We start from the raw sequence: 27,305 nt of genomic DNA on the forward strand, positions 1-27,305 counted from the left end.
TCTAACCACCTACCCCCATGCTGTCCTGACACTCTGTGTCCTCTCCTTACCATAAGGTGGAGAGTGGGGAATGAGTTGGTCACGCCGAGTAGAGGGCAAGAGGTGGAGTGTGTCGTATGGCCACAGTGGCAAACAGCACAGACAAGCCGGAGGGCAAGTAGGAGTGATGCCAGAGGAGGACAGCAGCTTCTGCCCTCTCCTCATCACTGCCCTCAGTCCATCCCAAGTGCACAATGTACTAATAGCTAATTTAGCTTATTACATGATTTTTATATGGTAACATAACTAGAAGGGCAGCCGCCGGCCGGTGTAGTATGGCCGCACTACTGCCATAGACCGCAGCTTGTGCCCCACAGTCAGGGAGGATGGGACTTGAGGGAGGACAGCAGCTTTACCCAGGGTTGGACTGGCCCCCAGGGGTACAGGGGAAACCACCGGTGGGCCCCACTGCCTGCAACTGAAGGGGGCCCTCCTCCTCCTCTAGCGATCAGGTTCCAGTCTGTGCACTTGAATTATACATTATACATAATACATATGTTACCTTATACTGCACAGGACTATGGTGTTTTCTCTACAGTGTGTTGCTGCTATTAATCTGGTAGATTGTCATGCATGCACTAGCAGTATTTATTATATACATTTATCAAGGGGCCCAGACCATGCACTAATGGTTAGCCAAGCCTCTAACCATGGGGCCCTGTCATTGCATTTCCCCGGTGGGCCCTACACGCCCCAGTCCGACACTGGCTTTACCTCTCAGACGGTCTGAGTCAAAGCCTCTGTGAAAACCTGCATTACGTAAAAGGGGGTACAGGGAAACACAAAGAAAATAATTACAGTACCTTGAAGGAACAGAGGAGGAAAATAAACTTATTTATAGAATCTATTAGTTTAGTAACACTCCTGTGCTCTGAGGGCATAATTCAGCATGGAATGCTGCTGCATCAGCATTCGCATGCTGATGCCCAGTGCAGTGTGCGCAAGCGCAGGAGTCACACTGAGCATGCGTGAGCACACTGTGAGATGCAACGGCATCTCACTTGTGCAAACACCTCTGCTTCAATGACAGATAGAGGCATTTGTGGGGCGGGAGGGGGCTTCATAGCAGCATTTTCAGGGCGCAGTCTGGACAACGCAGGCGTGTTCGGACTATTTGTGGCAAACCACAGCCGCTGTGACCCGAAACATGACAGGTTGCTGCCTGCCTTCGCAACCAGGCTGCGTAGGAAACGGGCTACCCTAAACATGCGAAAGCATCGCCATCGTGCAATGCTTTCACATGTGTGCAGGGGGGAGCCAGGTCCCGGCATGCATGGCGGACTTGCCCTGTGCAAGGCGTACCCCCACATGTCAGTGTAATGGATTGTAGATGTGCGATTTTTCGCACATTTACTATCCATGCTGAATTAATGAGTGTATATATTAGGGAAGTCCTTCACTCTTGAGTTTCCTGATAGTTCCCTATAGTCAAATTGTCTCTGGTAAATGTGTGCAAACCATCTACGAAAAAACCAAATATATTGTATATACAGTATATTAAAAAGTGTAAATCTCATGGTGGTAGGGGACACTGAATTAGAACCTAGAAGGCTGCCGGCCAGTATAATATGGCCGCACTACTACTGCTGCTGCCAGTTCCCCGCAGTCAGACACGCGGGAGGGCAAGGGGGGCAGAGTCACTGTGGCGGCCTGTACTGCTTGCTTGTCCTGGGCGGCCGCTGACCGGTGTAGAATGGCTGCAGTCCTGCACTGCCACAGCCCATGCCTCACAGTCAGACATGTGGGTGGGAGGGACTCAAGGGAGAATGGCAGCTTCACCTGGCTCTCAGAGGCTGTAGTGGCCGGGTGCAGGAAAGTAGAGAGCCTGGCTGGGCCCAGGAACTTTACAGGTGGCCTAATCACAGGAGGCATGGTCATGCATCCGAAGAAGAAAAAACTGTAAATGGAATTTTAAGAGCCTCCCTGGCCATACTGCAACCCAGCACACAGCAGCGTATGCTTGACTGAGGAGAAGAGCTGCCACTGCTGCTGCCAGATAAGAGGGAGCGGGCTTGGGACCCCACTGGGCCCTGACAGGGCCCCTCCATCAGACCTGGGCCTGGGTAATTTGTATCCTCTCCCCCCTTTCTTGGCACCACTGGCCGGGTGGGCTATGATGGGTGGGTCGAGTGTGGCATGATGTCATCATGTCGCGCAACAATAGAATACAATTAGTTGTTAATGGGGGTGGGGTGGGGTGGGGGTGGAGCCGAGAATCTGCAATGCGGGTAATGTCCTCCCGGTCAGCAAAGGCATTCCTAACCGGTAGTACACTAATTAAATGAATTAAAAAATTGGGTTTTCGGCTAATGGATGGTTTGGTGCACCTCCGGACCACTCCCCAGTTTCGCTTATGTTAATAATGTATTACGTTTGCTACAGATTTATGCAGTGGCTGAAGTGGAAATTTTGAAGTGGGGGTATGAAAAAGTGAAGGATGTATTTATGCGCACCCGCTCCGGAAAAAGGGGACATGGCCACTCAAAAGGGGGCATGGTCACTCAAAGGGGGCATGTCAATAAGTGTAGTGTACCACACCATATACACATTATGCACCACACTAGTAGGACCCCTTATACTATCTAGAACTGGTGCCCCTTACACATTATCCCACACAGAATGAGCCAAAATTCACAGTACACTAGACGGAATGAGCCAAAATTCACTAAATGCCACATGGAATGAGCTGAAATTCACATTATGCCACACAGTATGAGCCAAAATTCACAATATGCCACACAGTATGAGTCAAAATTCACAATATGCCACACAGTATGAGCTAAAATTCACATTATCCCACACAGTATGATCCACAATTCAGGTACAGGGAGAGATAGTGAAATAGAAAACCACAGCACTCACCACCCCAGAAGTGGGGTACAGCAATGCACTTACCACCCATGACCACATCACTCTAATACATGCAAACAGGCGATTGGTTTGCAGGCTCCTGTGCAGTGGCTAATCCACTAACTAAACCCCCATCATTTATTTATTGAAGTGTTGAGGATAAGTGAGCTTACTTTGGTGAGTTCTGGGTTTTCTATTTGTGTATATATATACACACTGCTCAAAAAAATAAAGGGAACACTAAAATAACACATCCTAAATCTGAATGAATTAAATATTCTTATTAAATACTTTGTTCTTTACATAGTTGAATGTGCTGACAACAAAATGATAAAGCTAATTATTTATCTTGAACCTAAGCTATATACTTATTAAAGACAACATACGCAATAGGCGCACGAGGTGCCGTAATGGTACGCACTTAGCGTAGCAGACGCTAGGCCGTGGTCGAGACGCACGAGCGGCACGTTCGCTCACGGCTTACGCTTGATATCGAGCACGCTATAGGCGGCCCGAGTACCGTAAAGCTACGCTAATAGCGTAGCAGACGCTATACCGCGAGAGCGGGATACGAGCGGCGCTGACGCTCACTGATTTACACACAGACAACCTTGTAACAACACACTATAAGGGTATGCTTATACTGTAAACCTTAGTACTGTAATATTATCACAATGTAACGCTGATTAACCTTTATGATATGAAAGCTGTTTGAGCGACTGAGACACTCAACAACCCTTTATACTAACTAGTGAAACACACACTCCTTGGTAAGGTTCCAACACCTTTACTGACGATATTTAGTACGTAAAAAGGGGAAAACAGATACAGTTCATACACTACAGACCTGACATTAACACCTAAACACAATAACTAAGCAGAAATACAAACACTAGCAAACGATTGCAAATACAAATAAACAGAAAGAGGATAAATGGCAAACACTTATAGGTTAGCTACAAAAGAACAATTGCATACATACAGAGTAACGAAATGGCCACAGAGAAAAACTTACACACTTGGGAATGAATCGCATGCGCTATCTGGAAACCAGCTCTCAGTCATCACGGGGAAAACCTTTTGGAGAGAAGTGAGGCTGGTCTGGCTATGGGGGTCTTTATATACACAACATACTGTACAATACAATGGTCCTATAATCTCATTGTTCATTGGACACAGGAATTTGTCTCTGCATTATAACAAAAGGTCATAGGTGGGTTCGTAAGGGGGGGATGTGTCTCTCTCCAACTGCTCAGGTGGGAGGCATCCTCAGGACTCCCACCTCATGTGTAATAAAACAGCAAATACATTTAAATGTCCATAAACTTCTTTTAAACATAACTATATGCAGGAGCGACTAATCTCTACCTAACCAGCACCGGATTGTTTCTAATAAAATACTCTTCAGTTAGGTACCAGACACCACTGTTCAACCTGTGTCAGACCCTTTGTATCGTGAAAAGAGGAATTCCCAGGTCCCTGAACCATTTACACTAAACATACTTGCAGACATTATTAAAGGGATTATTACCTATAAAACGCACTATATTGGTTAAATATGTAGCGATTGAGTCGCCCGCCAGACGCACACAAACTCTACCGTAAATGCACATCCCCACGCGCAGGCGACGTGGGAGTGTTCCTTACGCAACCTGAGGGGATGCGTATGCACGGGGGAGTGGGTGCACGAGCAGCGGGCATGTGCATTGGGGTTAGTACTAGGCGATGAGAATAACGATATTTTTCGACTTTGACAGTCCACCCTTTGGCAGTCACCAATAACTGCCACTTCCTAAACAATTCAAACAGAAAAATATATGTCATCATGTAAATACCTTTTTATGATTGGGTAAAGGGAGGAGAGGAGAAGGTGGGAAAGATATGACCTATTGAGATAGTAAAGCATGTGTGTATGAATCCATGTCTGAGGGGTCATGTATCATCGTGCCGTACGTGTTTTAAAGCAAGCTTCGAGGTATTGCGAAGTATACATTTGAATCCTTCTTATCCCGTATTAAGGGTCTGTGGATGGGCTGTCAAACTCTACCGAGCTCTTTTCGGCTTTTGGTTGCAACAAATGGGGTGCACATTAGTTGATGATGCATGAGGGGGGAGAGTATGTGGATGCTAATATGTGAGAATCACCTGTCGACTATGTGGGATACTACCTGGAGGTTGTAGAGATGAAGATAAGAAACAAGCGTTATAAATGCAGTCATATAACTATGTGAGTTTTAGTATACAGTCGCCGATTGAGGTCTTGTTGATGTCTTGTCTGATGTATGTGTTGTCTGATGTCTCGCGGTGCTTTTGCTGTAAGTGGTGAACAAAAGCTTTTCCAGTGTCCATAAAATTACAGTCTCTAAAGTATTGGGTTTCCAGTAGATAGTTAAAGTCACTAAAAGTATTGGGTGTCTGTGACATAGTTCATCAATGGTCTGCATAAAAGAGGTTGTCATATTCTTCTTCCAAGTGGATGTCCATGTACCTTGGAGGAAAACAAAGGAGAAATGGGTGAAAGAAACGGACCGTGGAATCACATTTTCATCACAACATTGTCTCTATCGTTGGGTCGTAAATTAAACCAATTGGTATTACAGTGTCCTCGCTCCTCAGACTCATCACTCTGGTACTACGTTTACACTTCATTAAAGTCCGAACGCATCTAAATATCAGACCAATCAATATGACGACTCCCAGAATACACAAGAAAAATTTCCCTACATCCATGATAATGCCTTGGGCCCATTCTCCTAAACCAGAGAACCAATTTCGTGGGTTCAACCATGACACCCAGCTGGTCAGTTCATTACCCACAGCAGCGAGAGTAAGATTATGCCTCCTTCGAAACTCCCACTTTAATTGCAAAATGTCATCCATCTTTTGGTCTATGACCTCGGCCGGGTCCTCAGTGCTGTTTGTAATATACGTGCAGCACTTTACACCATACTGAGTTGCTAGAGTAACACAATACCCGCCTGTCATTGCTGTGAGGTAATTGAGAATCATCCTATGCTGAACCAGCTCTGTTTTGTAGGCTTGTAGCTCTCTCCCAGTATACCTGAACGTGTCGTCATACATTTCGGTGATATTGTCTATCAGGTTCGCAAGTGCGTTTATATACCTAAAGTTTATCACTCCTCTGGCGGTATGAGAGATATCTAACGCGAGTAGGAATTGAATCCCGGTGGATTCATGGATCAAATCAGAGGCCGGATGCTCTGTCCTCTCTATCGGGTGCCTTTTAACAACGTGCTCGTAATGAGTGTGAGTATAAGGAGCTTGGGCACCGCGGTGAATGTCTTTCATTTTGTTATGGGATACAGTCATTACTTCAGGCAGTACCTTTCCAATGTAACACAATCCCTCTGAGTTTGGGGCGAGCCACTTATACGCCTTCCTCCCGCATATGAAATATGCATCATCGGGGAGAACATATGGGACGGAGTATGACATAACCATGTTACAAACTTTCCATGTGAAATCTCCTAACCCTAATTCTCCCATCTGTCTAGTGCACGTATCTGGTTGTACGATATGTGCACAGTATCCTGGTGATACTTCTCCAACTCGCATGGTCCTACTTCCTAGAGTGTACCTATACCGGAAATATTTTCCACTGTTGCCTATCTGGCGTATAAGCTCTGAATCTATGGGCATTCTATCGGCTCTATGTGAAAATGTCATGGTTTGATTACTCCATGACACTTCCCAATTTCCCGGCTTTCGGGGATTGGAAATGTTAAAGCATACTAAGGACCTGTCTACATGATATTGGTGGAGCTTCAAACTAGGAGGACTAGAGATATTAAACCTCTTGTCCACCGGCCTCCCACCACTTAACTCAAGTACCTCTCCTGTCGTTAAAGGGAATGGTACTAGTCCTGATTTGCTATGACCTTGAGGTACTTGAGAGCACACCCAGTAGTCTGTCTGGTTTAACACTTTACCCACTAAGGAGTGATAGTCACTCCATGGATGCCGGTCCATGTGGATATTAAAACTGGACTGACATTTCTTGATGCAGCCGTCCTCAGCTATGTTGTTACAATGCCTACAGATGCAGTTCTCTTCAGCTAATAATCCTTCACAATGTCTATTAATAACATGGCTACTAGATCGTTTTCTGACAATCGCCTTTTCTCGTGATTGTGTTGCTCTTGGAATTCTACGAATCCATCCTAATCATCAGATCCCATCCCAGATCCTTTCTCGACCTTACTGGTACTCTCACCGAAACAGACTGCTCTGGTCAACAACAGGGTCAACAGGAAAACACGGACTGCAGTCTTTTGGGGCGAGTCCATCTTACAGGAGGAGAAAGAGAAAGTTGTAATGGGGGTACATAAAAATAATTGAAGGGGGAAAAAAAACTTCTTATGATGATTTGTCCTCTGGTCTGGTTGTTCTTCTTGCTCAGCTGTCATCTCAAAGGTGCTGTCTCTCAGTCTTCCCAAAACGAACACTCTGGTGATACAATATTCTTTGCAAATCAGCGATCTTTCTGTAAGGAGCAAAAATCTTGCATTACCATTTGTCTAACTTTTGTGTGACATACCATCCGTAAAACATGAAAGAACAAAAAGAGAGAGAACAATTTGAAAAGGAAAAAAAAACATTATCAGATTTTCATCAACAGGCTGTCACATCAACATGTCCACCAGTATCTCTGCATAATATCCCCCCCCCCAGTATTTCCCCTCTCCACCCCTTGCGTCTGGCCAAACACAACGATGCTGGTAAGACATACTGGGGTTAGGTAGACTTCTGAAAAGACCAAGTAGCTATGTGATGTTTGAGTTCTGCCGATGAAAGTTACAGATGAGAAGAAAACATTCAAAGATAAATTTCAAAGTTTACCCGGCCGTTCCTGTGTCTACAAGGAACTGACCTCCCAATTTCATTAACTGTAACCTCAGGCTTACTGTCACAACTAATGATCAACTTTACTGACTGCACATTACAGGTGCGGCCCAAACTTCTTCCTAGGTGATTCCTGATTACAATTTCGTGTGTCATGACTTTGCTCGTGTTTTTGTCTAGGGGGTTTATTTACCTTGTGTGTATCTTCAAAACCTACAATTTCGTGCAAAATGACCTTCCCTCTGGCAATTATAACATCTTATCACCTTTGACTTACCCACAGGGATCTGAGGCTTCTTACCTCCCTGTGCCTCCCTGTGCTTGCTGATGTTTTGATCATGCCCAACAGCGGACTTTCTTAATGCAGCCACCGAGATATTTCTCCAGTTTGGGTTGGTGGTCTGTACCCTTGTTCTCAATACTACCTTTAAACCATCCATTAATACCTTAACCGCTATCTCTCTATGCTGTGCATGATATATAACACCGTGCTTACCTGTGGACACGACCTCACCTGACCCTCCGTTAGGGGGTTTGACTACTGCCTTTACCAATTGGGTCGCGTCTACCTGGATGTCTTGTATGATGGCTGCTGGAAAAGGTGCCGACATCGTGCTGGGCTCACGTTCTTGCTTGTAATCCTGAGGGAAGTTTAACATGGAGTGCAACTTGCACGGGTTAGAATTTGTACATTTATCAGTTTTCCTTCTATCATTGTTACATTTGTTACAATTATTCTTATCATTAATAATACAGTTGCTAAGTGCACAATTATCATATACCAGTGTGTCATTCTCTGCAGCCATTTGTTCTCTATTTGCCATGTTTTTCTTACCAACGTGAGAGTAAGCTGTGTAAGCTAATCCTCCTTGTATCTCACCTTCCCGTTGCCATAACTGTAAACAATCATAATGCCTAATCCTCTGTTTTGCAGATGTTATTAGACATATCCTTTTCTTTAAATTTTGTAACACCTCGGGACTAAAACTGCCTACTCGTGGGAACTTTTCCCCATTATGCACAGTCATTCGTTCCCACTCATTGCATAATACTTCTGCGTGTGATCCATATTTCTCACACATTATGTACCTCGCTGCCCCGGTTGGGCGTGGAATATCATCAACCTGAACCTTGGTTGATCGCCCCTTACTTGAGCAACTGGCCCCCATTATTTGCAGGCGTTGCCTTCTCAGCGAACCCTTACAAAAAACCAAGTTCCCAGAGGTAAGGCGACGGTGAAAGTTTACGGAGTACCTCCACACACTCTTGCCCACGTCGACCAATATGCCCACACGCTGCCTTAGCGCTGGCGTACTCAACCCAGGGCCCATGCAACCTGAACCTCTATTTACTGGGACATGTGGGTGTGATCCGCAGAGCACTTACCCTTCCCAGTAAATATCAGTTGCTGGAGAATTCCTGAGTGATCAGCGAACATCCCTTAAAATAAAAAAAACCTACACAAATCACGTTAGAATGTACAAGTAGCGTTTATGATCCCACAGTAAATCTTAGTGGGTATCAAGGTAACAAACTAATGCACACACTTACGTGCGGTACAGTCGCACTGTGTATAAATAACTATTATTTATATGCCTTACGACCAGCGGAATCGATAATTGCGGCTGCGAATTCCTTTCAGCCAGAGCGTAATGGCCTATATGGGTATTGCACCAACCCTCCCGGGGTTGTGCCTCTTGACTCTATCTCTAGCGGACTTCCTAGTCTGCTGTACCTGGACCTCCTGGTCTGTATCTACAGTAGACTTCCTAGTCTGCTGTACTTCTAATGCTCTTATTTCAATATTAACAAGGGATGCCTCCCAAGCCACCACGTGCTATCACTTTCACGGATGTACCTCACGAGAACTCGACTTCTAAGGTTCACCAAAGAGAAAAAAAAACTTTTGCATACACACGATCTTTCACCTCATATACTCTTTGACTTTTCTGTACAGAAAATTTTTTCTTTCACTCAGGTAACACAGGCTAATCCCAGAGGAGTTGCAACAAGAGAAGGATCTTTTTTAAACTAGTTTTAGAAGACTGAAATCAATTTGTGCTATTATCGCATTGCTCCCGTATCGCCTTACTAAAACAATGTTATCGTGTGATATTGTGTTTAGCGGGCGTATCCGTACGCTTGTTGCGTAATACACGCTACTTGCGTAGGCCTTTGCGTCGCGTATGCTTGACTCGCACTCGGTGAGAGACACGTGTACACAGCCTAGATACGTCCGCAGTAACACAAGTAACACGCTTCTATAAATGTAAACGATATTTAACTATAATCGCTTACTGCACATCACACAGTATTCCACTGTATCAACCTTTAATTAGGCCAGGCTATGTGTGTGCCTTACAATTACTCCCTTTAAGTATTTAATTTTATTTTTAACTACCAATAGCAACAAATCTTTCTCTGTACGTTATCAAATGCAAATGGCAAACAGGATGGTGAGATATGCGTAAAATACACAAATACAATACAATTCTAAATTAATCTAATATCATGCATTGATGTAAGCACACATATATAGTATTACATCTATGTACTAATCACTATTACATCTATGAGACCCATTCACTTCTCTAATTTGCATATGAATGTGCCCTTGACTGTGTGTGAGGGTGAGTCTCTTCACTGCTGGGGAAAAAAAACAATTACACAGGTTAATTTGCATTTCAATGGCTATCCTACAACAAGCAGAGAATCCTAGAAGCTTGGAGGTAAAAGAAACCAAAGAAAAAAAACAAAAAAACAACAACTTTGTTTTATCTGTGTGTGTCGTTCTTAAATCAAAATATTCATTTTACTATTAACTTACATTAAACCCTATCTGAAGTATTTATAATTGATTATGCATGGGTTAAATAAATGCATTGGAAACTCATAAATGGTGATTTCTTTTTGACGAAGGACGGCTGATTATTCCTGAGTCAACTGAAAATCAGCCATTCAGAAAAAAACAAAAATGTTTGACCTTCCCAAAATGGCCGCTGCTCTTCCCCCTTCCACATCCATGAGGGTTACACAAAATGGAGGGCAGACCATGCGGCTTCTATTGTCACAAAAAAAATCACCATCCAAGCCCCTGAAGTTATTTTAGGCCTGGGTTAAAAATAAAACTATCAAGCTATGCAGAGCGATTAAAAATACTTTTAAACCTATTTAAACAGACAAGCGTGCTACATGTGTTGCGTGTGCAGTTGGCACCAAATAGAAATTAAAACCAGATTTAAAAAGACAATAGTGTAACGTTCTTACCTTCCTCGGATTCCACCAGCATTCCTACAAACCAAGCGAATCAGATGCAGACGCTCATCTGATCAGCACTACAAGATAACACCTTTCCGCCCTTTGCTGATCGATAAAGTCTGCGCGTTTTCGCCTGACTGCGGATATGAGGTGGACCGGACTTGCCCCCAATTGATAAAGCTAATTATTTATCTTGAACCTAAGCTATATACTTATTAAAGACAACATACACAATAGGCGCACGAGGTGCCGTAATGGTACGCACTTAGCGTAGCAGACGCTAGGCCGTGGTCGAGACGCAAGAGTGGCACGTTCGCTCACGGCTTACGCTTGGTATCGAGCACGCTATAGGCGGCCCGAGTACCGTAAAGCTACGCTAATAGCGTAGCAGACGCTGTACCGCGAGAGCGGGATACGAGCGGCGCTGACGCTCACTGATTTACACACAGACAACCTTGTAACAACACACTATAAGGGTATGCTTATACTGTAAACCTTAGTACTGTAATATTATCACAATGTAACGCTGATTAACCTTTATGATATGAAAGCTGTTTGAGCGACTGAGACGCTCAACAACCCTTTATACTAACTAGTGAAACACACACTCCTTGGTAAGGTTCCAACACCTTTACTGACAATATTTAGTACGGAAAAAGGGGAAAACAGATACAGTTCATACACTACAGACCTGACATTAACACCTAAACACAATAACTAAGCAGAAATACAAACACTAGCAAACGATTGCAAATACAAATAAACAGAAAGAGGATAAATGGCAAACACTTATAGGTTAGCTACAAAAGAACAATTGCATACATACAGAGTAACGAAATGGCCACAGAGAAAAACTTACACACTTGGGAATGAATCGCATGTGCTATCTGGAAACCAGCTCTCAGTCATCACGGGGAAAACCTTTTGGAGAGAAGTGAGGCTGGTCTGGCTATGGGGGTCTTTATATACACAACATACTGTACAATACAATGGTCCTATAATCTCATTGTTCAATGGACACAGGAATTTGTCTCTGCATTATAACAAAAGGTCATAGGTGGGTTCGTACGGGGGGGGGGGGGGATGTGTCTCTCTCCAACTGCTCAGGTGGGAGGCATCCTCAGGACTCCCACCTCATGTGTAATAAAACAGCAAATACATTTAAATGTCCATAAACTTCTTTTAAACATAACTATACGCAGGAGCGACTAATCTCTACCTAACCAGCACCGGATTGTTTCTAATAAAATACTCTTCAGTTAGGTACCAGACACCACTGTTCAACCTGTGTCAGACCCTTTGTATCGTGAAAAGAGGAATTCCCAGGTCCCTGAACCATTTACACTAAACATACTTGCAGACATTATTAAAGGGATTATTACCTATAAAACGCACTATATTGGTTAAATATGTATCGATCGAGTCGCCCGCCAGATGCACACAAACAGATGCACATCCCCACTCGCAGGCGACGTGGGAGCGTCCCTTACGCAACCTGAGGGGATGCGTACGCACGGGGGAGTGGGTGCACGAGCAGCGGGCATGTGCATTGGGGTTAGTACTAGGCAATGAGAATAACGATATTTTTCGACTTTGACCAAAATCACACAAAAATTATCAATGGAAATCAAATTTATTAACCCATGGAGGTCTGGATTTGGAGTCACACTCAAAATTAAAGTGGAAAAACACAGTACAGGCTGATCCAACTTTGATGTAATGTCCTTAAAACAAGTCAAAATGAAGCTCAGTAGTGTGTGTGGCCTCCACGTGCCTCCCTACAACGCCTGAGCATGCTCCTGATGAGGTGGCAGATGGTTTCCTGAGGGATCTCCTCCCAGATCTGGACTAAAGCATCCACCAACTCCTGGACAGTCTGTGGTGCAACGTGGCGTTGGTGGATAGAGCGAGACATGATGTCCCAGATGTGCTCAATTGGATTCAGGTCTGGTGAACGGGCGGGCCAGTGCATAGCATCAATGCCTTCATCTTGCAGGAACTGCTGACACACTCCAGCCACATGAGGTCTAGCATTGTCTTGCATTAGGAGGTACCCAGGGCCAACCGCACCAGCATATGGTCTCACAAGGGGTCTGAGGATCTCATCTCGGTACCTAATGGCAGTCAGGCTACCTCTGGCGAGCACATGGAGGGCTGTGCGGCCCCCCAAAGAAATGCCACCCCACACCATTACTGACCCACTGCCAAACCGGTCATGCTGGAGGATGTTGCAGGCAGCAGAACGTTCTCCTTGGCATCTCCAGACTCTGTCATGTCTGTCACATGTGCTCAGTGAGAACCTGCTTTCATCTGTGAAGAGCACAGGGCGCCAGTAGCGGATTTGCCAATCTTGGTGTTCTCTGGCAAATGCCAAACGTCCTGCACGGTGTTGGGCTGTAAGCATAACCCCCACCTGTGGACGTTGGGCCCTCATACCACCCTCATGGAGTCTGTTTCTGATCGTTTGAGTAGACACATGCACATTTGTGGCTTGCTGGAGGTCATTTTGCAGGGCTCTGGCAGTGCTCCTCCTGTTCCTCCTTGCACAAAGGCGGAGGTAGTGGTCATGCTGCTGGGTTGTTGCCCTCCTACGGCCTCCTCCATTTTTCCTGCTGTACTGGCCTGTCTCCTGGTAGCGACTCCATGCTTTGGACACTGACAGACACAGCAAACCTTCTTGCCACAGTTCGCATTGATGTGCCATCCTGGATGAGCTGCACTACCTGAGCCACTTGTGTGGGTTGTAGACTCCGTCTCATGCTACCACTAGAGTGAAAGCACCGCCAGCTTTCAAAAGTGACTAAAACATCAGCCAGAAAGCATAGGAGCTGAGAAGTGGTCTGTGGTCACCACATGCAGAACAACTCCTTTATTGGGGGTTTTTCTTGCTAATTGCCTATAATTTCCACCTGCTGTCTATTCCATTTGCACAACAGCATGTGAAATTGATTGTCAATCAGTGTTGCTTCCTAAGTGGACAGTTTGATTTCACAGAAGTGTGATTGACTTGGAGTTACATTGTGTTGTTTAAGTGTTCCCTTTATTTTTTTGAGCAGTGTATATATACAGGTTGAGTATCCCTTATCCAAAATGCTTGGGACCAGATGTATTTATGTTACATATATACTTTATACACACAGCCTGAAGGTAATTTTAGCCAATATTTTTTATAACTGTGCATTAAACAAAGTGTGTCTACATTCACACAATTCATTTATGTTTCATATACACCTTATACACACAGCCTGAAAGTCATTTAATACAACATTTTTAATAACTTTGTGTATTAAACAAAGTTTGTGTACATTGAGCCATCAAAAAACAAAGTTTTCACTATCTCACTCTCACTCAAAAAAGTCTGTATTTCGGAATATTCCATATTTCGGAATATTTGGATATGGGATAATCAACCTGTATATATATATATATATATATATATATATATATACCAAAGTAAGTGAAGTGGCACTCACTATGTACACAATGTCGTCTGCTGGGGTGTCCAAATTCCAGAGAAAAACTTGCTTCCACAAGGTCCCATAATATATCCAATAGTAAAGAAGGCACTCACCAGACTAATATTGAAATGCAAAAGACGTTTATCAAATTTCACATCAGCAACTTATTCATGGTTGGTCGACGTTTCGGTCCCAGCCGGACCTTTTTCCAGACCAGTATGTGCAACCGTCACAATCACATACCTAATGACCATCAGTGTGGAACTACAAATACCCAACCAAAAAAGCCATCAAAAAACAAAGTTTTCACTATCTCACTCTCACTCAAAAAAGTCTGTATTTCGGAATATTCCATATTTCGGAATATTTGGATATGGGATAATCAACCTGTATATATATATATATATATATATATATATATATATATATATATATATTTATTTACTTGTGTTGCAGCAAATATTGAACTGTTCTACTGAAAGTTTCTATAACCTCTCATGATTTAGCTAATACTTAAAAAGGAAACAAAGCTATATAATCCCAATGTTGGAATATATGGAATCAAAAATATAATATTCTATCTTTCTAATAATCTTGTGTTGTGCTGATTAATTTCTTAAATTCAGAAACTTATTATATTCTCAGAACAGAAACATCTGATTGATAACTGGATGTTACTGAAGTCAAATCCCCACTGAGTAAAATCTTCTCCTGGTGATAACTAATTAACTTGATTATTTTCCATTTAAGAGGCTTTAAATTACTATTAAAATGCATACCACCATCACAGTTAGGTGCAGTTCCATTAATAAAGGATTATAGAGAACGTGGAGCCTCATTCTCTATATATTCCATGTTGTACCCTAAAGTATATGCTAATTATGATTAGTGATGAGCGGGTTCGGTTTCTCGGAAACCGAACCCCCCCGAACTTCACCCTTTTTACACGGGTCCGAGCCATACTCGGATTCTCCCGTATGGCTCGGTTAACCCGAGCGCGCTCGAACGTCATCATCCTGCTGTCGGATTCTCGCGAGATTCGGATTCTATATAAGCAGCCGCGCGTCGCCGCCATTTTCACTCGTGCATTGGAAATGTTAGGGAGAGGACGTGGCTGGCGTCCTCTCCGTTATTTTTGAACTTGATTGTGCTTTATTGCTTAATTGTGGGGAGGACTGGGGAGCAGCTGTATAATATAGGAGGAGTACAGTGCAGAGTTTTGCTGATCAGTGACCACCAGTTTTATCCGTTCTCTGCCTGAAAAAAACGCTCCTTATCTGTGCTCAGTGTGCTGCATATATCTGTGCTCACACTGCTTAATTGTGGGGACTGGGGAGCAGCTGTATTATATAGCAGGAGTACAGTGCAGAGTTTTGCTGACCAGTGACCACCAGTATATAATATATAGCATTACGGTACAGTAGGCCACTGCTGTACCTACCTCTGTGTCGTCAAGTATACTATCCATCTAGATTCTATACCTGTGGTGCATTTCAGTTGTGCAGTTTGCTGACACAGTGATTACCAGTATATATAGCAGTACGGTACAGAAGGCCACTGCTGTACCTACCTCTGTGTCGTCATTAAGTATACTATCCATCTACATTCTATACCTGTGGTGCATTTTAGTTTTGCAGTTTGCTGACACAGTGACCACCAGTATATATAGCAGTACGGTACGGAAGGCCACTGCTGTACCTACCTCTGTGTCGTCAAGTATACTATCCATCTACATTCTATACCTGTGGTGCGACCTTGGTGCGCCTCTTTTTTTCTTTGCATCATGTGCTGTTTGGGGACAATTTTTTTGAAGTGCCATCCTGTCTGACACTGCAGTGCCACTCCTAGATGGGCCAGGTGTTTGTGTCGGCCACTTGTGTCGCTTAGCTTAGTCACACAGCGACCTTGGTGCGCCTCTTTTTTTCTTTGCATCATGTGCTGTTTGGGGACTATTTTTTTGAAGTGCCATCCTGTCTGACACTGCAGTGCCACTCCTAGATGGGCCAGGTGTTTGTGTCGGCCACTTGTGTCGCTTAGCTTAGTCACACAGCGACCTTGGTGCGCCTCTTTTTTTCTTTGCATCATGTGCTGTTTGGGAACAATTTTTTTGAAGTGCCATCCTGTCTGACACTGCAGTGCCACTCCTAGATGGGCCAGGTGTTTGTGTCGGCCACTTGTGTCGCTTAGCTTAGTCACACAGCGACCTTGGTGCGCCTCTTTTTTTCTTTGCATCATGTGCTGTTTGGGGACAATTTTTTTGAAGTGCCATCCTGTCTGACACTGCAGTGCCACTCCTAGATGGGCCAGGTGTTTGTGTCGGCCACTTGTGTCGCTTAGCTTAGTCACACAGCGACCTTGGTGCGCCTCTTTTTTTCTTTGCATCATGTGCTGTTTGGGGACTATTTTTTTGAAGTGCCATCCTGTCTGACACTGCAGTGCCACTCCTAGATGGGCCAGGTGTTTGTGTCGGCCACTTGGGTCGCTTAGCTTAGTCATACAGCTACCTTATTGCGCCTCTTTTTTTCTTTGTATCATGTGCTGTTTGGGAACTATTTTTTGAAGTGCCATCCTGTCTGACACTGCAGTGCCACTCCTAGATGGGCCAGGTGTTTGTGTCGGCCACTTGTGTCGCTTATCTTAGTCACACAGCGACCTTGGTGCGCCTCTTTTTTCTTTGCATCATGTGCTGTTTGGGGACTATTTTTTTGAAGTGCCATCCTGCCTGACACTGCAGTGCCACTTCTAGATGGGCCAGGTGTTTGTGTCGGCCACTTGTGTCGCTTAGCTTAGCCATCCAGCGACCTCAGTGCAAATTTTAGGACAAAATAATATTGTGAGGTGTTCAGAATAGACTGGAAATGAGTGGAAATTATGGTTATTGAGGTTAATAATACTATGGGATCAAAATGACCCCCAAATTCTATGATTTAAGCTGTTTTTTAGGGTTTTTTTAAAAAAACACCCGAATCCAAAACACACCCGAATCCGACAAAAATTTTTCGGTGAGGTTTTGCCAAAACGCGTCCGAATCCAAAACACGGCCGCGGAACCGAATCCAAAACCAAAACACAAAACCCGAAAAATGTCCGGTGCACATCACTAATTATGATGGCATCTGTTTTTTCAATAAGAAAGAAATGGCAAATGACTTAATTATTGTAAAATGTAAAATTTGTTACACTTATAAATGTATACTTCATTTTAAAAGGGACATGACTGAAATACAAATGTCTGTTATAAGAACTCTGTCAATATTAACCATATACTGTATATACTGTTTGCATACCTTTGAAGTGTGGTGCATAAGTTAGTTCAGCCAGAGCAGTGGTTACCAAACTTTTTTGAATCACGGCGCCCTAGAATATCAGAATTTTTTTTCACGGCACCCCTAGGCCAAAAATTTCTTATTGAAAAATTTAGAAAGAAATATTACATTAAGTAGATCACGTTTATATGTCATCCTTAGGGTCAGTTATGTGGTGAGGGACAAGATTTGCTTCTGTTTGGCCACATATTTTATGACTGGCAGCCACCAGCACTGGTTTTGCCTATTATATTGACCATGAATAATTTGAATTGGTCCTGGACCACCAACCCAGGGCACCCCTGTAAGTGTCCCGAGGCACCACAGGGAGCCACGGCACACAGTTTGGGAACCTCTGAGCCAGAGTGTTAATAGCTTTCTTGTGAGTTGATAGAACGTTACTGTAGTTCCTGTAAGGAAACCAACAGACTTTTTTTCCGCCCCTTCATACTTACCAAAGACCAGCTGTAGAAAATCATTTCTATGAGGAAATTACTGTATTTTATAGAGATGAGCGCCTGAAATTTTTCGGGTTTTGTGTTTTGGTTTTGGGTTCGGTTCCGCGGCCGTGTTTTGGGTTCGAACGCGTTTTGGCAAAACCTCACCGAATTTTTTTTGTCGGATTCGGGTGTGTTTTGGATTCGGGTGTTTTTTTCAAAAAACACTAAAAAACAGCTTAAATCATAGAATTTGGGGGTCATTTTGATCCCAAAGTATTATTAACCTCAAAAACCATAATTTACACTCATTTTCAGTCTATTCTGAATACCTCACACCTCACAATATTATTTTTAGTCCTAAAATTTGCACCGAGGTCGCTGTGTGAGTAAGATAAGCGACCCTAGTGGCCGACACAAACACCGGGCCCATCTAGGAGTGGCACTGCAGTGTCACGCAGGATGTCCCTTCCAAAAAACCCTCCCCAAACAGCACATGACGCAAAGAAAAAAAGAGGCGCAATGAGGTAGCTGTGTGAGTAAGATTAGCGACCCTAGTGGCCGACACAAACACCGGGCCCATCTAGGAGTGGCACTGCAGTGTCACGCAGGATGTCCCTTCCAAAAAACCCTCCCCAAACAGCACATGACGCAAAGAAAAAAAGAGGCGCAATGAGGTAGCTGTGTGAGTAAGATTAGCGACCCTAGTGGCCGACACAAACACCGGGCCCATCTAGGAGTGGCACTGCAGTGTCACGCAGGATGTCCCTTCCAAAAAACCCTCCCCAAACAGCACATGACGCAAAGAAAAAAAGAGGCGCAATGAGGTAGCTGTGTGAGTAAGATTAGCGACCCTAGTGGCCGACACAAACACCGGGCCCATCTAGGAGTGGCACTGCAGTGTCACGCAGGATGTCCCTTCCAAAAAACCCTCCCCAAACAGCACATGACGCAAAGAAAAAAAGAGGCGCAATGAGGTAGCTGACTGTGTGAGTAAGATTAGCGACCCTAGTGGCCGACACAAACACCGGGCCCATCTAGGAGTGGCACTGCAGTGTCACGCAGGATGTCCCTTCCAAAAAACCCTCCCCAATCAGCACATGATGCAAAGAAAAAGAAAAGAAAAAAGAGGTGCAAGATGGAATTGTCCTTGGGCCCTCCCACCCACCCTTATGTTGTATAAACAAAACAGGACATGCACACTTTAACCAACCCATCATTTCAGTGACAGGGTCTGCCACACGACTGTGACTGATATGACGGGTTGGTTTGGACCCCCCCCAAAAAAGAAGCAATTAATCTCTCCTTGCACAAACTGGCTCTACAGAGGCAAGATGTCGACCTCATCTTCACCCTCCGATATATCACCGTGTACATCCCCCTCCTCACAGATTATCAATTCGTCCCCACTGGAATCCACCATCTCAGCTCCCTGTGTACTTTGTGGAGGCAATTGCTGCTGGTCAATGTCTCCGCGGAGGAATTGATTATAATTCATTTTAATGAACATCATCTTCTCCACATTTTCTGGATGTAACCTCGTACGCCGATTGCTGACAAGGTGAGCGGCGGCACTAAACACTCTTTCGGAGTACACACTTGTGGGAGGGCAACTTAGGTAGAATAAAGCCAGTTTGTGCAAGGGCCTCCAAATTGCCTCTTTTTCCTGCCAGTATAAGTACGGACTGTGTGACGTGCCTACTTGGATGCGGTCACTCATATAATCCTCCACCATTCTATCAATGTTGAGAGAATCATATGCAGTGACAGTAGACGACATGTCCGTAATCGTTGTCAGGTCCTTCAGTCCGGACCAGATGTCAGCATCAGCAGTCGCTCCAGACTGCCCTGCATCACCGCCAGCGGGTGGGCTCGGAATTCTGAGCCTTTTCCTCGCACCCCCAGTTGCGGGAGAATGTGAAGGAGGAGATGTTGACAGGTCGCGTTCCGCTTGACTTGACAATTTTGTCACCAGCAGGTCTTTCAACCCCAGCAGACTTGTGTCTGCCGGAAAGAGAGATCCAAGGTAGGCTTTAAATCTAGGATCGAGCACGGTGGCCAAAATGTAGTGCTCTGATTTCAACAGATTGACCACCCGTGAATCCTTGTTAAGCGAATTAAGGGCTGCATCCACAAGTCCCACATGCCTAGCGGAATCGCTCCCTTTTAGCTCCTTCTTCAATGCCTCCAGCTTCTTCTGCAAAAGCCTGATGAGGGGAATGACCTGACTCAGGCTGGCAGTGTCTGAACTGACTTCACGTGTGGCAAGTTCAAAGGGCATCAGAACCTTGCACAACGTTGAAATCATTCTCCACTGCACTTGAGACAGGTGCATTCCACCTCCTATATCGTGCTCAATTGTATAGGCTTGAATGGCCTTTTGCTGCTCCTCCAACCTCTGAAGCATATAGAGGGTTGAATTCCACCTCGTTACCACTTCTTGCTTCAGATGATGGCAGGGCAGGTTCAGTAGTTTTTGGTGGTGCTCCAGTCTTCTGTACGTGGTGCCTGTACGCCGAAAGTGTCCCGCAATTCTTCTGCCCACCGACAGCATCTCTTGCACGCCCCTGTCGTTTTTTAAAAAATTCTGCACCACCAAATTCAAGGTATGTGCAAAACATGGGACGTGCTGGAATTTGCCCATATTTAATGCACACACAATATTGCTGGCGTTGTCCGATGCCACAAATCCACAGGAGAGTCCAATTGGGGTAAGCCATTCCGCGATGATCTTCCTCAGTTGCCGTAAGAGGTTTTCAGCTGTGTGCGTATTCTGGAAAGCGGTGATACAAAGCGTAGCCTGCCTAGGAAAGAGTTGGCGTTTGCGAGATGCTGCTACTGGTGCCGCCGCTGCTGTTCTTGCGGCGGGAGTCCATACATCTACCCAGTGGGCTGTCACAGTCATATAGTCCTGACCCTGCCCTGCTCCACTTGTCCACATGTCCGTGGTTAAGTGGACATTGGGTACAACTGCATTTTTTAGGACACTGGTGAGTCTTTTTCTGACGTCCGTGTACATTCTCGGTATCGCCTGCCTAGAGAAATGGAACCTAGATGGTATTTGGTAATGGGGGCACACTGCCTCAATAAATTGTCTAGTTCCCTGTGAACTAACGGCGGATACCGGACGCACGTCTAACACCAACATAGTTGTCAAGGCCTCAGTTATCCGCTTTGCAGTAGGATGACTGCTGTGATATTTCATCTTCCTCGCAAAGGACTGTTGAACAGTCAATTGCTTACTGGAAGTAGTACAAGTGGGCTTACGACTTCCCCTCTGGGATGACCATCGACTCCCAGCGGCAACAACAGCAGCGCCAGCAGCAGTAGGCGTTACACGCAAGGATGCATCGGAGGAATCCCAGGCAGGAGAGGACTCGTCAGAATTGCCAGTGACATGGCCTGCAGGACTATTGGCATTCCTGGGGAAGGAGGAAATTGACACTGAGGGAGTTGGTGGGGTGGTTTGCGTGAGCTTGGTTACAAGAGGAAGGGATTTACTGGTCAGTGGACTGCTTCCGCTGTCACCCAAAGTTTTTGAACTTGTCACTGACTTATTATGAATGCGCTGCAGGTGACGTATAAGGGAGGATGTTCCGAGGTGGTTAACGTCCTTACCCCTACTTATTACAGCTTGACAAAGGGAACACACGGCTTGACACCTGTTGTCCGCATTTCTGGTGAAATACCTCCACACCGAAGAGCTGATTTTTTTGGTATTTTCACCTGGCATGTCAACGGCCATATTCCTCCCACGGACAACAGGTGTCTCCCCGGGTGCCTGACTTAAACAAACCACCTCACCATCAGAATCCTCCTGGTCAATTTCCTCCCCAGCGCCAGCAACACCCATATCCTCCTCATCCTGGTGTACTTCAACACTGACATCTTCAATCTGACTATCAGGAACTGGACTGCGGGTGCTCCTTCCAGCACTTGCAGGGGGCGTGCAAATGGTGGAAGGCGCATGCTCTTCACGTCCAGTGTTGGGAAGGTCAGGCATCGCAACCGACACAATTGGACTCTCCTTGTGGATTTGGGATTTCGAAGAATGCACAGTTCTTTGCTGTGCTGCTTTTGCCAGCTTGAGTCTTTTCATTTTTCTAGCGAGAGGCTGAGTGCTTCCATCCTCATGTGAAGCTGAACCACAAGCCATGAACATAGGCCAGGGCCTCAGCCGTTCCTTGCCACTCCGTGTGGTAAATGGCATATTGGCAAGTTTACGCTTCTCCTCCGACAATTTTATTTTAGGTTTTGGAGTCCTTTTTTTTCTGATATTTGGTGTTTTGGATTTGACATGCTCTGTACTATGACATTGGGCATCGGCCTTGGCAGACGACGTTGCTGGCATTTCATCGTCTCGGCCATGACTAGTGGCAGCAGCTTCAGCACGAGGTGGAAGTGGATCTTGATCTTTCCCTAATTTTGGAACCTCAACATTTTTGTTCTCCATATTTTAATAGGCACAACTAAAAGGCACCTCAGGTAAACAATGGAGATGGATACTAGTATACAATTATGGACTGCCTGCCGACTGCAGACACAGAGGTAGCCACAGCCGTGAACTACCGTACTGTACTGTGTCTGCAGCTAATATAGACTGGTTGATAAAGAGAAGATGTCTATGTAACTATGTATGTATAAAGAAGACTGAAAAAAATCCACGGTTAGGTGGTATACAATTATGGATGGACTGCCTGCCGAGTGCAGACACAGAGGTAGCCACAGCCGTGAACTACCGTACTGTACTGTGTCTGCAGCTAATATAGACTGGTTGATAAAGAGAAGATGTCTATGTAACTATGTATGTATAAAGAAGAATGAAAAAAAACCACGGTTAGGTGGTATACAATTATGGACGGACTGCCTGCCGAGTGCAGACACAGAGGTAGCCACAGCCGTGAACTACCGTACTGTACTGTGTCTGCAGCTAATATAGACTGGTTGATAAAGAGAAGATGTCTATGTAACTATGTATGTATAAAGAAGAATGAAAAAAATCCACGGTTAGGTGGTATTACAATTATGGACGGACTGCCTGCCGAGTGCAGAGACACAGAGGTAGCCACAGCCGTGAACTACCGTACTGTGTCTGCTGCGACTGGATGATAAATGATATAAAAAATATATATATATCACTACTGCAGCCGGACAGGTATATATTATATATTATATAATGACGGACCTGCTGGACACTGTCTGTCAGCAGAATGAGTTTTATTTTTATAGAATAAAAAAAAAAAAAAACACACAAGTGAAGTCACACGACGAGTGTTTAACTTTTTCAGGCAATCACAATATAAGTATACTACTAACTATACTGGTGGTCAGTGTGGTCAGGTCACTGGTCAGTCACACTGGCAGTGGCACTCCTGCAGCAAAAGTGTGCACTGTTTAATTTTAATATAATATGTACTCCTGGCTCCTGCTATAACCTATAACTGGCACTGCAGTAGTGCTCCCCAGTCTCCCCCACAATTATAAGCTGTGTGAGCTGAGCAGTCAGACAGATATATAATATATATAGATGATGCAGCACACTGGCCTGAGCCTGAGCAGTGCACACAGATATGGTATGTGACTGACTGAGTCACTGTGTGTATCGCTTTTTTCAGGCAGAGAACGGATATATTAAATAAACTGCACTGTGTGTCTGGTGGTCACTCACTATATAATATATTATGTACTCCTGGCTCCTGCTATAACCTATAACTGGCACTGCAGTAGTGCTCCCCAGTCTCCCCCACAATTATAAGCTGTGTGAGCTGAGCAGTCAGACAGATATATAATATATATAGATGATGCAGCACACTGGCCTGAGCCTGAGCAGTGCACACAGATATGGTATGTGACTGACTGAGTCACTGTGTGTATCGCTTTTTTCAGGCAGAGAACGGATATATTAAATAAACTGCACTGTGTGTCTGGTGGTCACTCACTATATAATATATTATGTACTCCTGGCTCCTGCTATAACCTATAACTGGCACTGCAGTAGTGCTCCCCAGTCTCCCCCACAATTATAAGCTGTGTGAGCTGAGCAGTCAGACAGATATATAATATATATAGATGATGCAGCACACTGGCCTGAGCCTGAGCAGTGCACACAGATATGGTATGTGACTGACTGAGTCACTGTGTGTATCGCTTTTTTCAGGCAGAGAACGGATATATTAAATAAACTGCACTGTGTGTCTGGTGGTCACTCACTATATAATATATTATGTACTCCTGGCTCCTGCTATAACCTATAACTGGCACTGCAGTAGTGCTCCCCAGTCTCCCCCACAATTATAAGCTGTGTGAGCTGAGCAGTCAGACAGATATATATAATATTATATATAGATAATAGATGATGCAGCACACTGGCCTGAGCCTGAGCAGTGCACACAGATATGGTATGTGACTGAGTCACTGTGTGCTGTGTATCGCTTTTTTCAGGCAGAGAACGGATTATAAAGTAAACTGCACTGTCCTCACTAGTAAACTCTCTCCACTCAGTCTCTACACTTCTACAGTAACAGTACTCCTCCTAGTCAGCTCCAGTAAATCTCTCTCAGTCTCTTATAATCTAAATGGAGAGGACGCCAGCCACGTCCTCTCCCTATCAATCTCAATGCACGTGTGAAAATGGCGGCGACGCGCGGCTCCTTATATAGAATCCGAGTCTCGCGATAGAATCCGAGCCTCGCGAGAATCCGACAGCGTCATGATGACGTTCGGGCGCGCTCGGGTTAACCGAGCAAGGCGGGAAGATCCGAGTCGCTCGGACCCGTGAAAAAAAACATGAAGTTCTGGCGGGTTTCGGATTCAGAGAAACCGAACCCGCTCATCTCTAGTATTTTACTTTATGTCAATGGACCTGTTAGCACCAATTAAGAAAGTTAAATAATAGGTTAATGTGTCTTTAAACTGTGTAGCGCTAATAGGATTGATTTTGTTAAGAAAATAACATTTGACGATGGTTAGGAAAGTGAATTGTGACTTTGTTGCCACTTATTACCAAAGTAGCCACACAGATAGCTTTCTAAAGTTGGGAACACACTGGAATAATCTGACAACCCTATTACAGCCTTATATGATATATGGTAACAATATATCATGGCCACTAATCCGCCATATGAAGACACAATATATTGTTACAGTTGAATGTTAGTGCACAACATCATATGCGGCCGCACAATACATCAAACAAGAGGTTGAGTGTAAACATTATACAGTGGTCGATCCAATCCTTCAGGGATCATCAAGATCGGTCAAAATATTTTATAATGTATAGAGAGTTACTGTTCTTTTATTGTATACATTTCTCTGCAGTATCATAAAATATATGTTAGTCCTTCCTCATTTTCATGCCTGGGCCTGATGTAATCCCGATTTCTATGCAGTTGAGCGATTATCGGCCGACAGTGCATGCATCTAAATCACACCGCACATGTTGTGATGATCTTGCAATGGTGGGTGACAGAGAGGATTTATTTGCAAAGTGATTGACAATAAGGGACCAATTGAGGGAAGGGTAGCTAGGAGGGGTGGCAAAAATGAGGCGTGTCTCTGCCCAGCTCCTAACTGTCAAATTGCATATGGGAGCTGATTGGCTGGTGCGTTTGTCACCTTGCACTTATCACTGGTTTATCACTTCCTTCTCCAGGTTACTACATCTGCCTCAAAGTACGTTTGTTCCTCTATCCATTAGATCTATAGATCTGTATTTGAGATGTGTGTGTACCCCAATGGTTTGGTTTTATTTTTGCTAAAACCACCCTCAGTGTTTTGTTTTAGTTTTCTGGTTTTGGCTAAACTACCCTTGTGCTTTGGTTTTTGCAGATAAAAAAAAACTGCTAAAAACAGCTAAAATAGAATACAGGTTGAGTATCCCTTATCCAAAATGCTTGGGAACAGAAGTATTTTGGATATCGGATTTTTCCGTGTTTTGGAATAATTGCATACCATAATGAGATATCATGGCGATGGGACCCAAGTCTAAGCACATAATGCATTTATGTTTCATATACATCTTATACACACAGCCTGATGGTAATTTTAGCAAATATTTGTAATAAATTTGTGGATTAAACAAAGTGGGTGTACATTCACACAATTCATTTATGTTTCATATACACCTTATACACACAGCCTGAAGGTCATTTAATACAATATTTTTAATAACTTTGTGTATTAAACAAAGTTTGTGTACATAGAACCATCAGAAAACAAAGGTTTAAGTATCTCAGTCTCCCTAAAAAAAATCTTTATTTCGGAATATTTGGATATGGGATTCTCGACCTGTAATAATAATAATAATAATAATAATAATAATAAAAATGTTTACTTATATATAGAGATGAGCGGGTTCGGTTCTCAGAGAACCAAACCCTACCGGACTTCACGTCACGAGCCCGGATCCGAGTCAGGCTCGGGTTTTCCCGCCTGACTCGGAAACCAGAACAAGGAAAAACATCATCATCCCGCTGTTGGATTCTCGCGGGGTTTGGATTCCATAAAAACAGCCGCGCGTCACCGCCATTTTCACTCTGGCATTGGAGAGTTTAGAGAGAGGACGTATCTCCATATCATTGTCCGTGTCTTGTGCTGCATCTGTCCAGTCACAGTGGTTGTGTCCTCTGCTGCCATATGTCCAGTGCTGCTGTATAAGTACAGTCCCGTGGTGCTGTGTTGTGCTGCATCAGTTCAGTGGTGGTGTCTTGTGCTGCATCAGTCCATTCAGAGTGGTTGTGTCCTCTGCTGACATATGTCCATTGCTGCTGTATAAGTCCAGTCCATTGCAGTGGTGCTGTAATGTCCTGCATCAGTCCAGTGGTGGTGTCCCTGTGCTACTGTATATGTCCAGTGGTACTGCCGTATATGTCCAGGAATACTGGCGTATATGTCTAGTGATCCTGCCTTATAATTACAGTGCTACTGGCGTATAAGTCCAGTCCAGTGATACTGCCATATATGTCCACTGATACTGCCGTATAAGTCCAGCGGTACTGCTGTATATGTCCATTGATACTGCCATATATGTGCAGCGGTACTGCTATATAATTCCAGTGATCCTAACGTATAAGTCCAGTGATCCTGCCGTATAAGTCA

Source organism: Pseudophryne corroboree, chromosome 2 (assembly GCF_028390025.1).
Source record: "Pseudophryne corroboree isolate aPseCor3 chromosome 2, aPseCor3.hap2, whole genome shotgun sequence".
Classification (NCBI taxonomy): domain Eukaryota; kingdom Metazoa; phylum Chordata; class Amphibia; order Anura; family Myobatrachidae; genus Pseudophryne; species Pseudophryne corroboree.